Source organism: Protopterus annectens, chromosome 14.part0 (assembly GCF_019279795.1).
Source record: "Protopterus annectens isolate FY-2018-M chromosome 14.part0, PAN1.0, whole genome shotgun sequence".
NCBI classification, from domain to species: Eukaryota; Metazoa; Chordata; order Ceratodontiformes; family Protopteridae; genus Protopterus; species Protopterus annectens.
The window spans coordinates 371,956,610-371,982,057 of NC_056748.1; positions in this window are offsets into that span (position 1 = coordinate 371,956,610).

Genomic DNA, 25,448 nt, shown 5'->3' on the forward strand with positions numbered 1-25,448 from the left:
GCACAATTGCCTCACTATATCTATCTAAGAGGTACAGATGCCTCAGTACATCTATCTAAAGGGTACAGATGCTTCAATACATCCATCTGTGGAGTACAGATGCCACAGTACATCTTTCTAAGAGGTACATATGCCTCAATATATCTATCTAAGAGGTACAGATGCCTCAGTGCATCTATCTAAGAGGTACAGATGCCTCAATATATCTAGCTAAGAAGTACAGATGCCTCAGTACATCTATGTAAGGGGTGCAGATGCCTCAGTACATCTAAGAGGTACAGATGCCTCACTACATCTACCTAAGAGGTACAGATGCTTCAGTACATCAATCTAAGAGGTAAAGATGCCTCAATACATCTATCTAAGGGGTACAGATGCCTCAATACATATATCTAAGAGGTACAGTTGCCTCAATACATCTATCTAAGAGGTACAGATGCCTCAGTACATCTATCTAAGGGGTACAGATGCCTCAATACATCTATCTAAGAGGTACAGTTGCCTCACTACATCTATCTAAGAGGTACAGATGCCTCAGTACATCTATCTAAGGGGTACAGATGCCTCAATACATCTATCTAAGGGGTAGAGATGCCTCAGTACATCTATCTAAGTGGTACAGGTGCCTCAATGCCTCAGTACATCTATCTAAGTGGTACAGGTGCCTCAGTACATCTGTCTAAGGGGTACAGATGCCTCGGTACATCTATCTACGGGGTATGGATGCCTCAGTATATCAATCTAAGAGGTACAGATGCCTCAGTACATCAATCTAAGAGGTACTGATGCTTCAGTACATCAATTTAAGAGGTACAGATTCCTCAGTGCATCAATCTAAGAGGTACAGATGCCTCAATACATCTATCTAAGGGGTACAGATGCCTTAAAACATCTATCTAAGAAGTACAATTGCCTCATTATATCTATCTAAGAGGTACAGATGCCTCAGTACATCTATCTAAAGGGTATAGATGCTTCAATACATCTATCTAAAGGGTACAGATGCCTCAATAAAGCTATCTAAGGGGTACAGATGCCTCAGTACATCTATCTAAGGAGTACAGATGCCTCAATACATCTATCTAAGGGGTATGGATGCCTCACTACATTTATCTAAGGGGTACACATGTCTCAGTACATCTATCTAAGGAGTTCAGATGCCTCACTACATCTATCTAAGGGGGACGGATGCCTCAGTACATCTATCTAAGGGGTCTGGATGCCTCAGTACATCTATCTAAGGGGTACAGATGCCTCAGTATATCTTTCTTAGAGGTACAGATGCCTCAGTACATCTATCTAAGTGGTACAGATGCCTCAGTACATCTATTTAAGGGGGATTACAATTCAGAGTACTAGGCAAATACAAGGTTTGCTTGGTGGTGTAGCATTTGTAATCACCAATAAGACTGATAGATAAGTAATTGCTTTTGGAGTAATTCCTGAAAGTAATGGAGTTATTTTAGGGCTGCAATGTAGGTTTTCAGACAGAAGACCACAGTAAGATGGTCACATTTTACTAGTAAAGTTGTGAAATTAGTGGAAATAGTTGTGAGGACAAAGTCAGGAAGATCAATGCACAGTAGTGGTCAATAGAACAATCTGATTAAGTGTATTGGTATTTACGAACTCCAGAAATCTCAGGCATATATCTTTTGGTAATATATGCTGCCTGCCAGTTCATGTATGCTTAGCTGAAGTCACTCATAATAAAGGAATTTTGCATGATGGTTAACTTTTCTGACTGGTTAAGGATTTTTTATGCTCTAAAGGGGTCATATATGGGGTTCTATAACTGGATATAATGTGATAACTAAAAGTTGTATTGAGTGTAAATATGATCAGCTGCCTCCACATTTGTATCATGCAGAATCTGGCAAGATACCATGGGGTTACAAATAAATACAGATACTCCACCACAGCTGCCGGTGGATCTGAATGCATGATAGGCAGTGGACTGTTGAACAGAGGGAATGCTAACTCCACCACAGCTGCCAGTGGATCTGAATGCATGATAGGCAGTGTACTGTTGAACAGAGGGAATGCTAACTCCAGCACAGCTGCCAGTGGATCTGAATGCATGATAGGCAGTCTACTGTTGACCAGAGGGAATGCTAACTCCAGCACAGCTGCCAGTGGATCTGAATGCATGATAGGTAGTGTACTGTTGAACAGAGGGAATGCTAGCACTGTACTGGAACCTGGTTATGGTAACTAAAGAAATGCTGATGTCATTAAGGAAAAGGAAGTTTGTGAGTTCAAGCATTTTATTGCTCAGGACTTTGGCATTCAGCAGTGCAAGCTAGAAATTATCCAGATTGGAATTTGTTATGTTACTATGCCCATCAGGTGGACTTTGCCTAAAAAGGGACTATGGGAGTAGCAAAAAATATAACCAGTATGTGAAAAACAAGGGCTGAAAGGTGCAGGCTGTCCCTGGCAAAGATGAAGGTTTGTTGATCATTTTATCCCATGCAGACTCGCACTGGATTCCCCTATAATGACAACAATTACTGAAGACTATTATTTTATCCTTGAATTTAATGAGGCCTGATACTTAGTGAAGGTAAAATGCTGCCAGTTGCCAAGATCTTGACTTCTTCAAACATGTGAGCAGAGAGCTCAATGACGTCATTCTGCATCTTCCACATGGTGGGATGCCCAAGATCATACATTCCCATGTTAGCAGACAAAATGTCAGAATTATTTCTGGGCTGTTGCAGGGATATAAGGACTGCAGTCACATTCTTAATTCTGGCAGCTGTCACCCTGTTCTTTGCCAACCTGGTTAGCATTGTGTTTGCATGTCTTTCAGTGGAGTCACCAATGACTAAGCCATTTCTGGGCTGTACTGCAGGGTTATGGGACCTTAAGGGTACAGGCCTGCAATGCAGCTGTCTCCCAGTTACATTAGGTGTGGTGTCAATCTCTAGACTGCATGGCTGAGATAAGTTGGTAGGACTGCCTGGACTTCTTAGAGGCATGGATTTCTTTAATATCTCAGTATAGTTAGGAGTGATGCTGTGGCAATGTAGTGTTGTTATAGTGCCGTTTACTAGCCATAAGTAAGACAGACAGGCTAGTCTCCAATTCAGATAAATAAATGCATCTGTTGCAGGTGAATCCATTGCGTGATAACATGAGGCATTTGCTACTCTGCCTCTTAAAATCAAGTGGTAATAGGCTGGCTAAGAATGAGAATAAAAGAGGTTGGAATGTCCCGGTGATAGGTAGTATTTCTTCGGGACAATTAATAGCAGAAATAACTGCTAATAGAAGGTACATCTAGTTCTAAAATCAGTAAAAAAAACATTGATAGCCGAAGGCATACAAGGTATAACCAGCTTGATTTTAATCATAAAGGGGATCAATTCTGAGTGAGATTTTGTGTGAGAGCAATCAGTTAGTCTTGTAGTCATCAGTAAGTATTCAGTATTCTCAATCTATGGAACAGTAAACTAATTTAATTAGCTTAAGGGGAGTGTGTTCACAAAAATATTCTGTTATGTTTACTAACAGTAGCAAGGAAAGAAAAATGGGATGGACTTTTGTGATTACGTTAACATAAGGGAAGGACAACTAGAGAACACAACGGGAAACTGGAAAATGATTGTCACAAAGCATTCTATATTATGGCAAAGTCTGTTCTAGTGATCTTTCTCAGGAAAATTTTCAAATATTTTATTTTCCCCTTAAATAAATATGCAGGCTCTAGCTCCTCCTTTAGCTTACAGGTAATTAACCTCTTAATTCCTATAACTCACCAAGAGACACAGTTTTGTTTTCTGTCTTAAATAGAACTTTTAATATGTCCAGGGAAATGACTTTTATCACACTGTGATAAAAATTCAAGCTGTAAATAAGCAATAAAACAATGTAAGGAATACAAACAAAGCAATATGGCTTTCAAAAACAGCATGATGTACAGTGGAGGTTACCATGAAATGGTTTCCATTCTCTTTAGAAGTGCTGTTTCTCCTACATAGCCAGTTCAGAGAGTGGCTGTTGGGGTGCTATGCAGGTCCATTCCATAAGGTGGATGCCTGTAATGACCTGAAAGATCAACTGACCAGGTCAACAAGCATCTTCCATATTGGGAGAAGTGCCGACATCATTATTAAGGCCTGCACTACCACCACCTTGAAGATCCTGTGTGTGAGGAAACAGATGTGAGGCAGGGATATCCTGAATGGTATAGTAAGAATTTACCATTTTAAGTGTATGTCATACCATAGATAATACATTGTTTTTTCTGTCTTCCACAGTTTTGGTCTTAAATAGCTTTGTTTCTTCTGGCAGGTCCTAGGATATACCACGTTGGCTGCTGTGGCTTGCTGCCTGTATGCTGTGTGTTGTTGTTACTGGCAGATGTGTTTGTGTGGCACTGAGCTTTGGCCGGCTAAGATCTAGCTGTATTCAACTGGACGTATAAGAGAATTTAAGTATCTTTTATCTGCACTTTTTTCAAATAATACAGCATTTTAATTGATTTATTTGGGTTGCATTGAATATTAACTGAACTGGAAGTTTTGACTCTTTTTTTTCAGTTATTGTTTGCTAGATTTTATTGCCTGTTAGAATTCCTGCATAGACAGTAATTGCAGTTGGGGATAGTCTCATTCATTGATAACCTGTTACTGCCTATTTAAGTGGTACATTTTGGAATATTTTCTACTTAAAACCTGAACTTTGGCCGGCTAAGATCTAGCTGTATTCAACTGGACGTATAAGAGAATTTAAGTACCTTTTATCTGCACTTTTTTCAAATAATACAGCATTTTAATTGATTTATTTGTGTTGCATTGAATATTAACTGAACTGGAAGTTTTGAGAGTGTTTTTTTCAGTTAGTTCCCCACCCACCTTACCTGGTTTTGTTTTGGTGTTAATCTTGGTGGCTTTGAAACTGCCTGCCCTTCTTGTAAATTTGTGTTTGAATACTCCTTCTGGGCCCATCTCATTTGCTCACTCAACTGAGTGCAGTGAGATCATATTCTGATTTCAGGCACTCCTACTGTGTACAAAGAGAACATCTGGGAAAGAAAGAAAAAAAAAATTAAGCTTGTTTCCTGCCTTTCCTGTAAGTGGTCTAGACTGTTTGTAGGCTTCTGAGCCCCCAAGCCTTTCTGTGTTGGAGGGAAGCCTTCTTGCTCAAGTTTGTTTCTTAGAACTAGCCAGTTTTCTAGTTTCAGCACTCAAATCTGTTTCTTTGAACTCAGCACTTGTTCAGAACTCATTGTAAGCACTACATAAGCTGCAAATTACTACAGCACTCAACTTTCCTCACTTGTCTAGAGGAAAGCAGTTTTTAGTATTTAATAAATAAGCACCTATCCAGGCATGTCTAAGGGTCAGCTCCTGGTGATTTCTCCTGTCTACCTGATGAATCTGGGCATCTTGGGGCAATGCAGCAATTGCCTCATGTACACAGACAACCCTCTCATCCTACCACCCAATACTACAACCTGTAAGAGATGCACTTATATAGCCAAACTGGAAGCAAAGCTCTCTTCACCCAAGACTGGACTAGACAGTCAAGAGGAGAAGGTAAACATTTGCACCACCCCACACTCATCACATAGTCCCTCAAAACCTACACCACCAAAACACACACACAGAAACACAAAACACACACCTACATTCGCGGAGGCTCTCAATAAAAACCTGCCCAAGCATCAGGGACCTCCAAAGCAGAAATGCAAGCAAACTCCACCCCAAGCACAACCCTAATGACACATAGCCCGCAAACTTAGTGTGCCACTCAACCACAGCCCATAAGGCATAACAGCATACCCAACACTCTAGTCATAGGTGACTCTATAGTCAGGCACACTGATGTTCCACTCACCAGGCTAAACAAGGAGAAAGTTACTGACAGCTGCCTGTCAGGTGCCAGGATCCACCACATAATGCATGCACTCAGGTCGCTACACAAGTACAAATATGACACTGTCATTGTCCATGTTGGTGTGAATGGCCTGAGATGTACCTCCCTGGACTACATGAAGAGAGACATGGAGGAGCTCTCTGATCTTGTAGCCCAGGCAGGTATGACCCTAGCCCTGAGTAGCATCCTGCCATCATCCAGAATGATACCACAGTACAAGGACAAAATGATTGACTTCAACAATTTGCTACATTTCTGGTGTCATTTTAAGGGGACCCAGTATTTGTCTTCCTGGGACGACATGATTGACAGACTACGATGCTTTGCCAGAGATGGCCTGCACCTTTCGCCATTGGGATTCTGGATACTGGCTAAAGCTTTTGCCACCCCTATAGTGCCTTTTTTAGGCAAGGTTCAAATGACAAATTCACCACCGTAACAGGTACAAGCAAGGAAAATCTGAAGGTAATGCTACTCAATGCTAGAAGTCTAAACCTCAAAATGCACTCACTCGAGGCACACCTTAAAATGGAGAACATTGACATCTGTGCAGTGACAGAGACCTGGTTCAAAGCTCCAGAGAGCACCCCTATGTTACCAGGCTATAATTCATACCACACCTTTCAGCCACCTAACCCGGAACGAAGCACTAAAGGTGGAGGCATGTCCATATTCATTAAGGATATCCACACCTCCAGGCTAGTTGCACAGCATAATAAATCCGAGATTATCCAAGTGCAACTAACTCTGGGCAAGACCGCAATCCAATTTACACCAGAGGTCAATTCCTCGTTGGTCAGATCCGACCACAAGCTAATCACCCTAGACATCCACATCCCGCCCCTACCCCCAATTAGGGAAACCACCATGAAAAACTTCTCCAAAGCCAACGTCACACTTCTTAAGACAGAAGTGGTAAACTTCATGACACCCATGCAGATGGACAATAGAGGTACGACTGCTGAATTCTACACAAATGCACCTTATAAGCACTTACACGAGTGCATGGATCATGTTATCCCTAATAGAACCAAGATGCTATCCTCCATAAAAAGGAAGCCAATCTGGTAGTCCTCTGCCATAAACAAACTCTACAACAGAAGAAAGAAACTGTTGCAAAAAAGTGTAAAATCCCATGACTGGAGGAACTCCCTGGTCAACTTCAGTAAGAAGTTGAGATCCCTCATAAAATCCTCCAAAGCTAGTTACAAAAATAAAATTGCCTCTGACTCTAAAGACAACCACAAAGCATTCTATAGCTATGTCAAGAATCTCAATGGCAACATGCAGATCTGATCAATGGCACTAAATATACAGAACCAACTGATATTGCCAACATCCTGGCAGATAGGTTCAGTGCTAACTTTACCCCCCTCTCACCCCCTAGAGGGCCCATCTCTATACCGGAAGAATGCAAAGTTCTTGTAATCATGGCTGCACAGGTTAAAAACACACTCTTCAAAGCCAAGAACACAGCATCCATGGGATTTGACAATATCCCAGGCTGCATTCTATATGACCTGGCACCCCACCTAAGTACCATGTTCAATCATAGCCTCACCTCAAGCTTTGTGCCCACTGAATGGTGCACCGTGATGGTTATCCCACTCCACAAAAGGGGAGCCATGATGGACCCCAAGAACTACCGCCCCATTAGCCTGATGAGCCTGGTCTGCAAGGCCATGGAACGTATCATCATGGAACTCATAAACAAAGACATTGGTAATCTCCAAACTCTGGACCCTACCCAGTTCAGGTTTGCAAATGGCAAATCATGTTTCCTAAACCTGATTGACTTCTTTGAAGCAGTCACCAAAGCCATAGATGAGAGTAGGGTGGTTCACACAGCTTATCTAGATCTCACCAAGGTTTTTGACACCATCCCCCACTCTGGAATTATAGATAAGCTCACTAATCTAGGTATAAATCCTTATGTCACAAGATGGGTTGCCAACTGGCTCATGGACAGAACCCACACTGTGAAAGTAGCAGACTCCAAATCCGACTTATTTATTTATTTATTTTATTTATTTTACATTTGTTAACCGGGAGAGTCCGACTGGATACATGTCCATTTTCAGCGGAGGCCCGGGGAGAAAAGCTCCAGGTACATAACAGACATATGAACATTGTTAATGCAAAAAAGGAAGATAGTTGGGTTCTAAATACAATATAAAGATACATCACATCTTGGGAAAAAAATAACAGCAGCATATAAAAAAAACATAGGTCAGTTACAAAGGCGAGGCGCCTTGTTAAAAAGCGGTTAAGGATAGTGAGGTAAGAGAAGGGTAAATGATAGTGGTTAATCAGGTTGGGAACAGGGACATTGCCAGAGAGTATTGAGATGGGGTTTAAGCTTTTTTTTGAATTGTAGGAGTGAAGGTTCTGAGGTGAGCATGGTCGGTAGGGAGTTCCACATTTTACCTACATGGGAAGTATGGGAAGTCTCTGGGACAGGAATCTATCCCTCCAGCATGTTCTGTTTATTGTGGTGACAAAGTTTAGGTCCCTAGAGCGTGTAGCTCGGAGGGATTGGGATTTCTTTAAGTGGAGCATGTCCAACAGCTCTGGGTTTGACATAGCTTTGTATGTTACGCAGAGATCGCCTCTGAGTAGGTGATATGCGATGGAATAAAGCTGGAGTTTTTTGAAAGAGTCTGCGTAGGGCATCTGTTTGAGGCCAGTAATCCTCTTTGTGAGGTATTTCTGTGGCCTTTCCAGTTGTTGTAGATGTCTTGTGAGGTACATACCAAAAGGGGTGTTGTACTCTATAATGGGTCTAATGAGTGATGAGTAGAGAGGAACAATGACCTCTTTTTTTCTGGATGAGAAATCTTTTGTGATGAGGTGAGCCACGGAGAAGGATTTCCTGACCACTGTGGCGATGTGATTATCAAAGGAGAAACTACTGTCCGCCTGTGTCCTAAGGTCTCTTATCACACTTTTGGAGTTAAGTAGACTACCACTTATGTGGTAGCTCATAGGTACAGAGTTTTTACCAAAGGGGATGACAATACACTTTTTGGCATTGAGCTTCAGGCCATAGCTTTGACACCAGGCATCTGTCTCAGTGAGGCCCATTTGTAGTATGTCCACATCGTTAGGAGTTTCAATTATGGCTCCTAGTTTGCAGTTATCTGCAAACTTTGTTAGCCTGTACTTCAGAGAAGTAGATACCAAACAGAAGAGGACCCAGGACTAAACCCTGTGGTACTCCACTTGTCACTGGTCTGAAGTCTGGTCTGAATAAATAAATAAATAAATAAATAAATAAATAAAATAAATACACACTCTAGGGACCTAAACTTTGTCACCACAATAAACAGAACATGCTGGAGGGATAGATTCCTGTCCCAGAGACTTCCCATACTCTGGAACAGACTTCCTATCTATGTCAAACAGAGCTCCTCATTAGCACACTTCAAGAAAAACTTGATGATTGGATGGGAAATAGGAAATTCACCCCAGGGATCACTTCTGTGGCTCTGCTCGACAGGGGCACAGGAAAATAATTTTCTTGGGTGACGAAAGCCAGGGTACCTTTTTGGCTAGGCTTATATAGGTCCTAGGGCTAATAGCCTAGTACCTACCTATGAACCTGTGAACCTATTGTTTTGTGTACTATGGCAGTTTGCATTGTCATGGGTGGTGGGGGGGGGTTGTGACCACAATTTCATTCTTCTTCTTCACTGTACAAACCTGTGGTAGTATTGCTTCTGCTCCATTATACATACACGTGCAGGTGTGTAGACTGCTGTCTTAGCTGTAGGCAACCTCACCTACTTCTGTTTAATCGCATATACACATGTAGTGCAGTATTTGCATGACATTGTGGCCACCATGTCAGGTTTCTGCTGGCTAGCATATATTTGCAGAGCTGTAGGCTTTGTACTGTAATCTGTGTCTCAGTCACACCTGGCTGTGATATGGCATGACCTGCATACCCTTCTTGTCTTTCAGCATGGGCATTGTGAGAGGAGAAGATTGATGCTTGCAGCAGGAGGCAGTAGAGACTAATGATACAAGGGGGTTAATGGCATTATATCTCCATGTGTGCTGTTTATGGTGTGGATCATTCCCACTGCATTTTCCTTCTGCAGGTTATGATGGTACAAGTGAACTATAGGCATGTTACCTCCACCTGCTGCTACCCCAGCTGTGGATGCAGCTGAGGCGGGTGAGTAAAGTGGTAGTTTTTCATTGGGTGGAGTTTCTTGGTTCATGCCAGGCAGGTAGCCTGTCCCCAATCACCTTCCCACCTCACCTAGAGCTACAGTTTGTGGTGGTGGTTCGGGTAGACTGGGCATTAGTACATGGTGTTGTCATGCATCAGCTCTTTCTGCAGAAAGTATCAAACTGACTGTATCAGCTTACTGATGCCATCAGGCAATCAGAGCTGGATGTGGCCCATGCCACTAGCCACCTAGACCCAAGACCTGCATGTAATGGGTCCCAGTAATGTCCCTAAGGACTGGCTCATAGCTGGCATGATGCCCATAACCCACCATATCCCCATACCCCATCATATTCCCAGCCATTTGTCTACTCTAGGTTTGTCTATGTGTACCTCATCTCTTCCATCTTGTGTATGCAGATCTGTTGTTGTTCATCTGTGCTGTTACATTTGTGCTTGCGCTGCTTTGCTGCCAGCCCTACCCTTTCTCTCTTTTTCATCAATTTCTTAGATTTCATCCCTCCTCTGTTCCCTTCTCTTTTAATATACATAAAACAGGGGGCTTTTTCTACAAAACAATTAAGTGCACTGGCCCCTGCCTTCCTCCTGACCCTGCTTTATCTTAGTGAGTTCCTGCAGTGTATTCCTCTACTTGTTACACCCCTTTTCCTATTTTCCTATACTCCCGTTTCCAGACCTTTCAAGGAACTAATAAGGTGTCCACCGATATCCCACATTTCCAAGCTATGTTTTCTTTGAAGCACTCAGGAGCAGCATATGCCACTGGCTTTCATTCTTATATGCATTCTTGCAAGATTCTTGCAATGAGGTGCGAGATCACCATCTTGCCCTTCTTCATATGCTCTCAGCTATATTGATCTGCTTTGGTTATGACATTTCCTTTTCATCTCATCGACCTCCTTAAAGCATTGCTTTTTTCCTGCTCACACTATGTCTCTGTTTAGCTATTCATAACTATTTTTGCATTGCAGTGTATTATCTCTATGTACAGCAAGCTTTCCACTACTTTGAAATGTATGTCTCTGAATCTCAGCTACAATCTCACATGCACACACACACGCATACCTGAGACGACTCATCACTCTACATATACTCACACATGCAGCCACAAAAATACATGCACATACTCCCACCTCTACCTGTTCGCTAAACTTCCCAACACTTACTTTTAATGCTTTGTCCCTCATTGAACGCAATGGGTGAATGTAAAGTTTTGGCAGAGTTAATTAACTTGGCTGAGTTAAATTACTCTGCCATGCCTGAGATAGAGAGTACATGGATAATTAGCATAAGCTACTCCTCCAGTATGCCTCATTAGCATATAGCTCATGTCAAGGAGATAGACCACAGTGGTGATCCTGCAGATTGTGTAGAAAAACTGCATGAGTTTTGTTTCTGAAATAAAAAGGTCAGCTGCCAGCAGTCATAGCCTGTGTTAGGGTTTACTGCAGGTGGCATCCCTTTCTGAATTTAGCCCTGCATGTCTACCTGTGTGGTCACTATAGAGGGGTAGGGGAGGGGTAGAATAGGTGCATATGTGTGTATATATAGTTAAAAGAGTGTGTCTTTCTGTGAGCGTGATCGGGATGAGGGGGGTGGCTGTGTGTGTGCATGTATGTGTATTATGCCCAAGCATGGGATGTTGTCATATAAACTCCTTTAGATTAATTAGCAAATTCTACAATACTGGGAGAGATACCTGACACCAGGAAAATTTCATTATTACTTTAAGGACACAAAAAAATTAATAGACCAGTTTTGCAGCATGAAAGACATTTGGACGGGGGGGGGGGTGTACTGGGGAACTAGTGATACTGTTTAACAATAACTCTAACGTCATATAAATAGTTAATAGAGCAAAGGATTTGCAGTATGTAAGACACATGGGTGAGGAAATACTACACACTAGAAATTTGAAACATTATCCTAAGTTACTTCAAAAGATAATAGAATAAAAGGTTTTACTGCATGAAAGACTTAAGATTTATGGGTGACGGTAATACTATATATATATATATATATATATATATATATATATATATATATATATATATCAGGGACCCTACTCACTTAAAAAATAAAGAATGGGGAAAAATTCCAAACCCTGTACCTGTAGTACAGAGAGCACTACTTTATCGTGGAAAAGCTTTAGACCTCTGTGCCAACACTAGACAGCAGGGTTATTCTGTAAACATTACCCTAAGTCATAGAAAAATAATAACTAACTAACCAGTTAACTAAATAAAAGAACAATGGGAAAACAAGGATTGAAACCCTGTACCCTTAGCTCAGGATGCACCTTATTAACAACATTTCAGCTCTCTGTTTTTCAATTTCTCCAAGTCTTTTGGGTTTCTAATACCATGATGGGAATGGACCCCATTTCTAAGTCAAAGTATGATTAAAGTTCATGAACTTAGTATTGTTTCAATCTTTGATGTTATCCAGAACTGCTCTGCCCAGCACTTGCAATGTTCCCAATAATGACTTCTTCTGCAATTTGTATGGAGTTACATGTAACTGGTAACATGCCTAAGTATGATTGCCCATTGCTCCACTATTGGAATTGTCTGGGTATCTTTCTTCCATATTTCCCTCATTTGTGCCTGCAAATCCTGGTATTTTATTACTTTGTGTCTGTCTGTACATAAGACATTGTATTCACTGGGTGCAACAATTTCAATGATCATTGGTACTTTTGTCTTCTTTTCATATACTATACTTGGTTTTCTCACATCTATTCTTTGAACTGTTGGTAATGGATGATCCCATGTGATATAAATGTCATTGTTTTCTATGCTGCTTTGCGAATCACGTTTCTAGTGTTTTTCAGCTACTTTAATATTGTAATGTTTCCAGAATCCCTAATATAAAAGTCTTGCCACATTATTATGCCTTTCAGTGTACAGTCCTTCTGCCATTAGTATATCACAACCAGCAATAAGATGTGCAACTGTTTCCAGTTCTGTTTTACAAAACCTATATTTGTCTGTTTCTCCTACATATTCAATGGACTTTGTAAACCAACGTATACATCGTCCACTATTTTGGACCATCAATATTAACCTTTCATCTTTTGGTTTAAATTCACCTATCCTTAACCATTCCTGCATTTGATCCTGATCAACATGAGGATTGTTCCAAGAGTTTTCTATACTTGCAACAATATTTATGCATTTTCCATATTTCTTGCCTTTTCATCTGATCCTTCATCTTATAGTCATTCTTTTGTTTTTTTGTCGCAATCAGTTGCTGCCGGATTTTTATTTACTTTTTGTTGGATTTCCATTCTTGCTTGATGCCAATATGCTTCTGGTAAACTAAGCAGGGAGGTCATCTTAGACTTATTGTCCTCATGTTTCAAAACTTTCAATACATTTGGGTCTTGCAAGGTCAGCAGATATGTATGCAGTCCCACGATTGCAGATCTATACATGTAATCAGTTTCAAGGAGGCCCATACCTCCTTCAGAATGGGGAATATATAATCTTGGTATGCACTGATTTTTATAAATCATTTGAGGAGCATGAAGCATCCTTCTTGCTTTTCTGTCTAACCTATCCAGTACCATTTGGGTTCAGTCAGTCATTCCAAAAGTGTAACTTTGGACAAGGAGAGCAAATTGATTTATAACTTTGGACTTTGTTCCTAGATGGCAACACTGTTAATTTAAGTCTTCTAAAATATTCCTTATGAAGTTTTATTCACATTTTTTTATGTTTTATTGTTGATCCTTCATCAGTTCCCAAATATTTATACACTCCCTCTTGCTCATGTTCTTTTATATCACATTTCTGTCCCAAACTGATATTTTTTTGGTGCTGCAGCTTTCTTACTTTAAAGGTTGCTTTTGCACATTTATCAAGACCAAATGACATTCTTATATTGTCTGAAAACATTTTGACCACTTGCAGTTGTGCTTTTAGTTCCTCATCTGATGAACTATACAGTTTTAAATCATCTACAAAAAGAAAATGAGAAGTCTTTACACTTTGTTGTTTTCTGGGAACCAAATTGTAGCCATGGCCTTATCTGTTAAGTAGACAGCTTAATGGGTTAATGGCAAGACAAAATAGCAGTGGTAACAGAATCAACCTGGAATATCCCCCTATGAATTTGTATTCCTGGAATAATAATTTGCCCTTTATCATGGCTTAACTGCAAAGTGGTTTGCCACTGTTTCATGGTCATTGTAATGTAATCAATCAATGTAGGGTGTATCTTATACATTTTGAAGCATTCTTTTATCCATGAATGTGGGATACTTTCAAATGTTTTTTATATAGTCTATCCATGCCATACTTAGATTCTTCCTCTTTTTACAGTTCTCTATTATGACTTTATTTAACAACAAATGATCCTTTGTTCCATATGACTTTCTTTTATTACCTTTGGTTCTATTGCCATGGTTGAGTGTTCTTCTAAATGACTATGAACTCTGCTGGCATCAATTCCCATGTATAATTTATATGCTGTCAGAAGTTATCGATCTATAGTTTTTAGGATAGCTTGCAGGGTCACTCTTAAGTAAGAGTGTTGTTTTTCCTATTGTTAATCAGGCTGGTATCTGGTCAGGTTGTGCATATAAATAGTTTATACTCATGGCTAAATCTTCATGTAAAGATATTAATACTTTTAGCCAGAAGTTAGGTACTGAATCTGGGCCTGATGTTTTCCAGTTAGGAGCTTTTCTTAACTTTGTTTCAATCTCTCAGGCCGTTACTTCATCCCATTCCATATCCTGTATATTTGAACTTCTTCTTCTTTCTTCTTCTTCTTCTTCTTCTTCTTCTGTTCATTTAGCATATTTGTTATGTTCCACAGGATCTTCATAGATATTTCTCCAAAACTTATCTATTTCTTCTTTTTTGGTGGTGTTTCAATTCCTTTTGCCATGTTTCCCAATTCTCTATAAAACATTTTTTGGGATACCAGTAAATTGCTTATTTTATACTTTTCCTTTATATTAATCTGCATATCTTCTAAGTTTTTCCTGCCTGTGCTGATATTTTTAATTTATTATTTACGATAGTGCACAATAGATCCTGATCTGTTTCGATACTGCACATTGTTTTTATCATGTCTATTTAACTGAGTATTTTTTTATCTGTTCCCGCATCTATACTCTTCTAACTGTGACACTTCTTGTCTTAACTGCTTTATAGTTTTCTCTATTCAATACTTCCATAATAGCATTTGATTTCTCCCCTTCCTTTCCCTTACTACCCCGTGTTTTTGTGGTAAGACTTTATCTGTTATTAATTTAGCTGCACAGTAATATATCCTATTTACTTCTCTTCTGTTATATCACATGAATCTCTATGGACAGTCCTAATTACTGTGTTCATTTGTTTTATCAAACCTCTAACTTTTTGGGTTTTATTGACTTTCTCTAGATCAATGAAAGAAATAGACTTGAGGGGTATTGCTCTATCCTTCTGTGATGTTATTTGAGTTAGATTTTCTACACTAAATCCTTCAGTTTGCAGGTAATCCATAACCATATCTCTCAACCTCTTAGACCAAGAAATCTGGACAAAGCCATCAAAATGGGGGGACAAAGGCCTGAATAGGGACACTTTAAATACTGCTCTTACAAACTTATAAAATTGATAATATAACAGATTTTTGCATTAGCATGACTTTTCTGAAGGGTATGAACAGTGGTATAGCTAGAGTTTGTGCTGCCTGGGACTTTCTGATTTTGCCGCCCCTCTCCCTCACAAAATCATGGTCTAATGCCCCCCTCACAGGCATTCCAGTGTCCCATTACTTGGCTATTACTCCCCATTTCCCATAAACACTGTAATGTGCATACGGCTTTATAGTTTACTTCTACAATGATTATTTAGATTTCATTTAAAACTTTTATTTTAAATTTTATAGTGCAGACACTGAGACATCTGCTAAACAAAGCAATACAGTCGCACAATGAAAATACACTTAGCATTAAAACTTCTCTGCCCTTGAAACTCACATTCATTGAAACAGCATTGAAACCCACATTCAAAGAAAATGCATCTGGCCAGTGGAGGATAAAGTTGACCTTTGGGCTGTTTTCAAATCATGGGCCCCTTGCACACTTATTTAGGACCATGCAAACATAACATGTGTTCTTTGATTCACCTTCCTGATTGTATTAAATTATATTCCTTGTATAAAAAAGCACACTTGTTAGAGTGTGTTTTAACTTTATTGTTTTGAACATTTTTCCATTAAGCAATGTAACAAAATGCATGAACCAATAATGATAAAACTGCCCAGTTCAAAACACTCCCATCATAAAAGTCTACTCAAACTTCCGGCATTACAATCCACCAATATCAGTAAATATGCACAATCTCTGCAGAAATAAAAGTGATCTAAATAATTCCACATTAAAGAGATCTGTAACTAATGAAGAGGCTGCTGCTTGAATACAACTTTATATTTCATTGTTTCATCTGCAAATAAAGTGCCTGTTGCCCTTGAAGAATAAACTGCCTATGTGACATTAAACAATGATAAGCTAGTAATATTGCTATAGGGAATGGATGGCAAACTGATAACAGGTTCATAGTTACTAGTATCTCCTGCAAAGGAGGACATTTACATTCTGTGGGAGTAGAACCCACAGCCTTCTGCATCAAAAGCAAGTATACTACCTGTTGTGCTACTAACAATGCAAACAGACTTAGCATATGCAGCACTAAACTTCTCTTTCCCTGAAACTCTCAGCTCCTTGTAAAATCCACTTGACACTCAACTAAATCTCTCAACTTTGCAGAACAAGAAATGTGGAAAAACCCAAAATTTATTTGGGGGGGGGACAAATGCTCCAAACCAGGGGCACATTTTAAACATTGCTTGTATAATCTTAGAAGGTTGCTAGAATAAAGTGTTTTGTGTTACCATGCATTACTGAAAGATAGGAAGACTGAAACTTAAATGGCTATCATAATTTAATGAATTCAGTTCTCACTGATTTGCCAGAAAACCAGAAATTTTAAGAGGAACAGACCTAAAGTATAAGCCAAACATTCCAGACATTCTGTGAAAAGCTGGACACTTGAGAGCTTGAATCACAAGTGGGGCTATGGGTAGACAATTCAGGCTCTTGCTTCTTGTACTTAAGGTACAGGGTTTGAGCCTCAGTAACACTAACTGCCAGGTATGCCTGACTGGGGAATTACACACACACACACACACACACACACACACACACACACACACACACACACACACACACACATAACAGAAGCAGCAGCAGAATTCAAAACAAATGTAACCAGAAACACTCTCCTTACATACATGGCTGCAGCAAGAACAGAACCAGCAGCAGAATCCTTATATACATGGCAGCGGCAAGAACAGAAAAACGACAATGGCAAGAACAGAAACAGAACCAGCAGCAGCAGAATTCAAAACAAATGTAAGCAGCAAACACAAATATAAACAGCAAATCGGGCAGCAGCAATTAGAAAATCTCCTTACTTGAGCAGCAGCAGCAGAATTAAATCGAGCAATAATCAATCAACAAATGTTAGCAAATAGAAACTCTCCTTACAGGAAAATCTGTATTTTAAAATTGTGTGCAAACAGGAAGAAGAACTACATACACACAGATGTGATGCTACAGAGCCATTCTTAAAGAAGAACGTCCTTAAACAGTTTTTTTTTTTTAAGTATTAAAGTTGACAGCCCAAAAAGTGCTGCCCTGGGCTGAACCCCCCCCCCCCCCGAACCTCTGGCTACACCACTGGGTATGAAGTTTGAAACTCAAATGTCTGTCATTATTTTCTGACTTCAACTCTCAATAATTTGCCAAGGATTTGCCAGAAAACCACAATTTTATGAGAGACCAAATATTTGAGGCAAAAATTTGGACATTCTGCAAAAATCTGTGTACATTTGAGAGGTATGTATGCCTCAGTTTCTATTTCTTTCAGTTCTCTGCTCTAAAGACCAGCTCATATACTGGGAGATATTTTCTAAATAATAATAAGTATGAAACTGTAATGTCTGATATTCTTAACTTACTATAATGGGGCAGGACAGGTACAAAACAAAATCAGAGACGGTCTGTAAAATCAGGGGCAGTTGAGAGGGCTGGAGATATGTCTGTGTTGGAAAGGGAGTGTCATATCTCTCACTGACCATGCTTAAAGACATGTGGACAAACCAGAATGAAAATTAACTGACACTACAGAGATTTTGAAAATATTAGTCTGAGCCACTTAAAAAGTTAAAATAATAACATGTGTGGTATCATGATGCACTTTCTGAACAATAAGAATGAAAATCTAAAGTCTGCATTACTGACTAACTTTAATCATCCATGATTTACAAGGGGCAGGGGAAAATAAGAGGCTACATCAGGGACATTCTGTTAACTCAGGGACAGAGGTATGGCTGTGTGTATGTAAGCAGGAGAATGACTGAAAGGGGTGCCTGTGCCAAGGCAATACCTGGGACCTCTAGAGGTGCTCACCACAAAAAAAGGGATAACTAGCACTAGTGATAACACAACACGATTCAAAGACTCGCAAATTAGCAGCCAATGATCACTGATGCAAATGTGACTTTTGAGTCACATTTGCCTTCATCTTAGAAACAGCTCATTTTGGTTGCAGCTCTTCAAGGACACCAAGGGTTTTTTTCTGAATCTCAGGGTTTGTTTTAAATGAAGGTATAGATATGAGTTCTCTTCAGAGTAACTGATATAAAAGTTAATATGGGGAATATAAAATACTGTGTAATTCCTTATGAAAGTGAGATTTCATTCTTAAAAATCAACAACATAAAAATAACTTTATCATGATGTATTGATTAAAATTTGAAATGCAGTTCTGCTTTTTATCATAGTAGCATAAGCTAAGAAAAAATTATGGATAATTTTTCCAGCATTATTGTTTTGAAATTTTCATTAGAATATGTCAAACAATAACAGAACTGAAAGTGGCATGGAAGGGCAGAAAACATTTTAAATGTATAATAGTGAGTTTTAGAATTTGCTGTCATTTGGTTGAACTGTGATTTATTTTGTGAAGAGTTTGGACCAGCAGAATTGAATGTTACACTTCGGACAAGGATCCCCTGTGAAGGAACTTTATTTTTCTGTTGTCTGTAGAAAAAACATCATCATTTTGGTCACCAATAAAAACTTGTAATTAAAGGAGAAGTTGAGGAAAAAATACTGATAAATTAAATGCTTCAACCTATGACTTAGCTGTTGCTTCACCGCTCCAGTACAACACATTATGTACTACTGCTATTGTGCCCATCCAATAGTCTGCCTCCCATTGTGAGTTACCCTGACTCAAAAACAAGGCACTGTGGTAATTCAATACCTCCTCTCAAGGACCTCATATGTAGAGAGCAATGCAGCTTTTTTATCATTCTTTCTGGTCCTCATTTCCCTCATAACTAACAAATCCATATTCCCTTTTGGTAATTTATTCCTCCCCTTATCTGGGTTGTAAAAGACTTTGAGAGAAATGGAAGAGCAGGGAAATAATAGCCATCATGGAGGGGATAGGACGTATTTTTGAATTCTTCTAACACTAACATTGGCTGGAAAGCACAGTTAAGCACCTGATATGTTGACCCTAGGCCCCTTCTGCATACCTGAGCTTTCCTGCTAGAGTACAAACATACACGTTGGCCATTCATGTTCACTGTGTCCTAGGTTATAATGTTTCCTGCTAGAGTACACACATGCACATTGATGGTCCATGATCAAGGAGTCCTAGGTTGTGAGTTTTCCTGATAGAGTACATGCATACCCTTGTTGGGGCAAGCTCACAGAGTCTCAATTTGTGAGCTTTCCCAAGCTTTCCTCCTAGGTACATACATACACATTGGTGGGTCATTGTCACTGAGTCCCAGGTTGTGAGCTTTCCTGCTGTCATATATACATACACCTTGGTGGGTTATTTTCACTGAATCCAAGTTGTGAGCTTTCTAGGCTTTCCTCCTAGAGTGCATAGATACACGTTGGTGGATCCTTGTCACTGAGTCCTAGGTTGTGCGCTTTCCTGCTAGAGTACATACATACACATTGGTGGGCCATTGTTGTGGAGTCCTAGGTTGTGAGCTTTCCTGCTACAGTAAAAATATACATGCACCTTGGTGGGTCATGCTCTCTGAGTCTCAGGTTGTAGGAACTGCAGTTTCTGGAATTCCTCATACAGAACTCTTGCAGTGATACTCTGTTAACAGCCTTCCTACAGGATGGGTTAGCCAGTACTGGCCCCGCACTCCCATCCCTTCCTGGGTGGCACCTCCAACTTCTGGGCAACTAAATAAACCCAGGTCATCTGGGTTGTAGTTAGGGTTCCATCATTCTTCTCCACAGAGCTGGCTAATCCATTCTTTTTTTGAACAGACGAATGAGATGCAGATTTTCATTACAACCATTTCACTCTTTGCAGCAAACATCTTTTTTTGCATGTCAGAAAACACAGTCAGTTGAGGCAGAGTAGAAAACAACAACTGCAAACAATAAAGATGCAAATATTGCCCAAACCTTTGATGTTTTTAGGTATATTTTCAAAATCAGGAAGAGGGGAGGGGAGACATAATGCATATTTGGTGAAATATCTTACATGCACTATGAAAGTATCTGAGTTAATGCCAGGAATGTAGAATAAATCTTGCACCAAAAATACAATGAATAAGAGTCAGTAAGCAGTAGCCTTGTAACGCTGTACTGATGCAGTACATTCCAAAAGACACTGTTGGATGCAAAGCCATGTATCTTCTGTAGGTCCACAAAACAAATGTAGACAGTACTTACAAACACCCAAGACCCATGTAATATAAAGGCAAGAAAAAGTGTTCCAGTTTTCCAGACCCAGAAGAGAATCTGCATTTCTATTCCTGTATTAAAATACAGTCGCTTTTCCAGCACCCTGGCAGTAGTCTCTTCAGGGAGGTAAGAAGCATGATTACTGTATAACTGGAACACATACACTTGTAATCTTTATGAAAATAGGGACCAGCTCCCCAGATAATCAATCAAGACATCTCGTTTCCACCTTTCACGCATCAAAATTGTGTTTTGCCATGATTTCCTAATAATATCCAGTGCCTTTAGCATTTACAGACAGATTTCAAACACTTCCCATAGGTCCCAGGGAACTAATTAATTGCTGTTGTGACTTCATCTGCAGAAATAATCCCAGTCCCACCAACTAATTTTTTCATTGTCTATAAGCCCTATCCAAGTTGTTCAAACATTTCCTTTTACCTCCCAAGAATGTCCTCAGTTAAAGTCAGCATCTCTTCACCCTTGTTGTGAACAGCCTAGATTATATATCACCTCCATCTTTTGTTGGTGGTTTGCAATAGCGTCTTTGAGGCCATCCAAAAGTCATTTTTCATGGCTTTGCCAAACTCCTCTCACAAGTGGACCTTTGCTTTGGTGACTTCAGATATGGAAATCTCACTGCTAGTATGCATGGGAGGCCTGCTAATTTAACATGATGGCTTTTCTAACGGATATCATCTATCAGTTGGTCTTAGTGTTACCACCATGGTAAGCATTAACCACCTTCTGGCCAAAGCTCCTTATACCACCTCAGCTATGGAGGTCTTGAACAGAGTCTGTTTACCACATCTGTGACTCCACTGGTATAGGGGGAAGCACTTATGGAGCTGAAGTGGACTCACACAGAAACACTCTCCTTATGTTTGGATATGATAAGCCTGTTCAACTGCCATATGGATGTCAGCACTGCAATACACATTAATGAATGTGCACACATGGGCATACAATGCCCAGGGACAGTAAACCAAAAATGGCAAAACTGGCCCTGTGCACAGCTGCTGCCACACAATGATATCCTGTAGCAGCTGTAATTCCAGTCTGTTCACAGAAGAATGTGTGTTAATGGAGGGATAATACATAATATTTAGCACTGCAACAGTGTCAGGGAGTTAGGAAAGGATTCAGACTTGAAGTTTCACTCTAGCATATGGGTAGTGTTACCCCACAGGAGGAGGACCCAGGGATGGTAACAGTCAATTATGCTGGAATAGTGGACAAATATCTGGGTATCACAAAATTTTCCATGAGATCAGGGGACTTAATGCATAGAGCTATACAAGGTAAAAGAACAGCTAATAAATGGAGAGGCAGATGTAGTTTGCTAATGGAGTGTGTCTGAGGGAATTGCATGTAATGGGTAATGTCCACAATGATACGTGGCTCTGCTGGGTAATGTCAGCAATGATACGTGGCTCTTGTGGAAGGAAGCATCTCTGGGGTGATTAAACATACCTCAGCTGAACAGCTGCCAGTGTGGAGGAAGAAATAAAAAGTGAGAGTAAAAACATAATAAACTTCTGGATGTTGCAATGAGCTATAATTGTGAAACGTTTTCCAACTGAAGACTACTTGCCCACAATGTGATGACATGCAAGAAACTTCTGTATCTGTGGTAACACAAGATTGTTATAAATTCAATAAAATATGCTAATCTGTGCATTATGCTGAGCTAATCAAACCTCAAATCTGGGAAAACTGAGGAAGAATGTTATAGGATGATTACAGTACTTCCTGTCAATGTGCTAAAATAAGCATTATGCTCATCTTATTGAACATAAAATGGGGAAATGAGAAAATGTAAGATTTAGCTGAAATAATTCACTTTGCCACTGATTAAACAGTAAAGATGTTGCATCAGGGAGGCTGATAAGCAGATGTTTTCTTTGCTGAGTAAAAATTCTATGATAAATATAGTACAGAAGGTTACATTTGTCAGTAATATTTTTATGGGCCTGCTTTTGTTAAAATAATATGGTCCTAGACTCAGCTCAGTGCAAAGTCTTGAATACATGAATTTCAAGCTGTTTCCGAGGCTTCCAGCATCACTTCCACAGTGATATCTATTGCATGCAAAATGAGCTATACTTCTGTGTCTACATAATCATGACTGATTTTGATCATAGTGAGGTAGTGGCAGATAAACAGAACCAAATAGTATTTGCATCTGACAGGACTTGTTCATGCCAAAGAAGCAGGATTTGTGACATGATTCAATCCAAGTAAAAGTTCATCTGAACATTCTGTTTTAGGAGTGAAAAGTCAAACCATTTACATCCATGCAGCCATTTTATGACATGAAGGTCAACTGCACAATTTGTTCTGACTCACAAAAATACAGAGCTGATTTTAAATGTTGACCCCCTTCAAAGGCATTAATACAAAAAGCAGCTGACAGCTTCAGCTCCACCTTAGCCAAATAATATGAAGTCTGGCACCTTACTGGAACAGGCCTTGGGGAGTTTCAGTTTTTCTCCCTTGTAAAAGCTGTTGTGGCAGATCCTGACCAAGACTGGTGCTTAGTTAAAGATACACAGCACTAAATTTATTTACAGTCACTTTGCTAACCACATGGGTCCAGTGGGACTAGAGGTATTTTCTTGAGAGGACAAAACAGAAGGACAGCAGCATAAAATATACCAACTGAAAGTGATGGGGTTCAAAATCAAGTTTTCATCTTTATTTTTCAAGCAACTTAAACAATGTTGCATTGCTGTCTTGCCAAAGTATACAAGGGGCAAATGGGCATACATCCTTTACTTATTTTGCGTAAAGCTGTTACTTATTAATATAACACTGGCTGATGTGTTATTGGTACCATTAGTAGTGTTGTTGCATTAAGAGTCACAGTCAAATCTGAAAAGTGACACAATTTTTTTAATGTCACATTATGTATATAAAAAAGAAAAAGGCAAGCAACAGTCTCACAAGCAGGCCTGAATACAGTAAAATAGCACTGCAGTCCTGTTTCTGGGTCAGACAGCTATCAGTAGCATGCACTTTGTCTTAAGAATACCATATGCTGCTGCTTTGCTACAATCTCAGCAATGGTCAAAACTTCAGGGATGCTGAGCCAAATCTAGGGGAAATTAACATATTTGTGTATGAATTCTGAACAAACCCAAAAATAATGAGGGACAAAGGACCAACATCATGGACAGATTTTAAATATTGTTCTTATACACTTAAAAAGTTGATAGCATAACTAGTTTTGCATTAGCTTGCATTTTCTGAAGAGTATGAAGTCTAAAGCTTGGATGTCTGTCATTATTTAGTGACTTCAGGGCACAGCGGTGCAGCGGTTAGTGTTGTCACCTCACAGCAAGATGTTCTCCCATTCACTTCTTGGCTGGAGCGCCTTCTGTGTGGAGTCTGCATGTCCTCCCCGTGGTTGAATGACGTCTAAAGACATGCAGGTAGATGTGTGCTTACGTGAATGGGTGTGCCTTCCTTGAAAGTTGGGTGTCAGGCTGGCAACTCAGCATCATAAAAAATCCACTGCCAATCATTAGCAGACTGGAGTTCCGCTGTGGCGACCCCTAACCGGGAAAAGCCGAAATACTTTTAGTCCTCAAAGATTAGCCAACCCCCCCCCCCCCAAAAAAAAAAAAAAAATAACTAGAACATACCACAAATATGAGGCAAAAGTCTGGACATACTTCAAAATTTTGGACAGTTGAGAGATATGGGATGCAGGATCATGGTAGAGACTTAGATCTCCTGATTGTTGTCATTTGTTTATTTGTTTATTCATTTTTTTTAGTTTAGCAGTTGTGTGATTTGGGCTTAGGGGATATTTACACTGGTCCACCAATACAATCAAACTTAAATATTGATAACTGAGTGTGTGTGTGTGTTGGTGTGTGTGTGTGTGTGTGTGTGTGTGTGTGTGTGTGTGTGTGTTTGTGTATGTGTGAGATGTACTACTTCTGGAAGAATTCACTTACTCAATTAATTTTCTGATGTATACACAGTTAAAAGGTAGTAGTTTGAGAGAAGGGTCTGTGTCTGTGTGTGACAGCAACTGATATAATGTCAATTGACCAAAGTTAATGAGAATGGGATGTGGGGGTGAGGGGACTTGAATGCATGTAAAAAATGCCGAGTGATTTCAATAATCAGAATTATTTCACTTAGTCAAACATACATCGGAGGTACACCTAGGCAGAAAATAGTCAGTGTTTTGTGTGTATATGTGTGTAGGGGGAGGGGGAGGTAGTCTGCTTGTGAAGACAGCTACTTTACTGACTCTTGATCACAGTTAAATAATTGTGGGTGGGAGATGGCAGCATGTGTGTGTTTGTGTGCATGCATGTCAACATGACTATATTATTATGGGCAGTATTTATTCCATTTGATCACAGTCAAACATTTAAAATGCACTTAGTCAAAAATTCAAAAAAATGGTAATTGGGGAAGGTAAGATTAGTGTGTGCTTAAACACAGTTGATTTGCTGTCATTTGATCACAATAAACTAACACAGGTGGAGATGCATGTGTGTGTGAGGGAGAGAGACAGAGAGTGCAAACAAGCAAAATACATTACAAGGGGCAGAA